Genomic DNA, 222 nt, shown 5'->3' with positions numbered 1-222 from the left:
TTTATCGGTTCCTTTGATGTGCCATGATCCATGTGATCTCGGATCAAAAATAAAAAAACGGATCATACCAAAGAAACACACGCTAAGATATACAAACAGATCAAATTCTTCTCGTTTATTAAAAACAATATCTTTTTGGACCATCTTTAAACATTCCAAGGAGCCGAAAGATATATTTCAGAGGTTTTAGGCTCAATCTGCTCGTTGGGTGCCCTTGTCCCA

This window comes from Montipora foliosa, chromosome 14, assembly GCF_036669935.1.
Source record: "Montipora foliosa isolate CH-2021 chromosome 14, ASM3666993v2, whole genome shotgun sequence".
Taxonomy (NCBI): domain Eukaryota; kingdom Metazoa; phylum Cnidaria; class Anthozoa; order Scleractinia; family Acroporidae; genus Montipora; species Montipora foliosa.
This window is presented reverse-complemented; position numbering follows the sequence as displayed.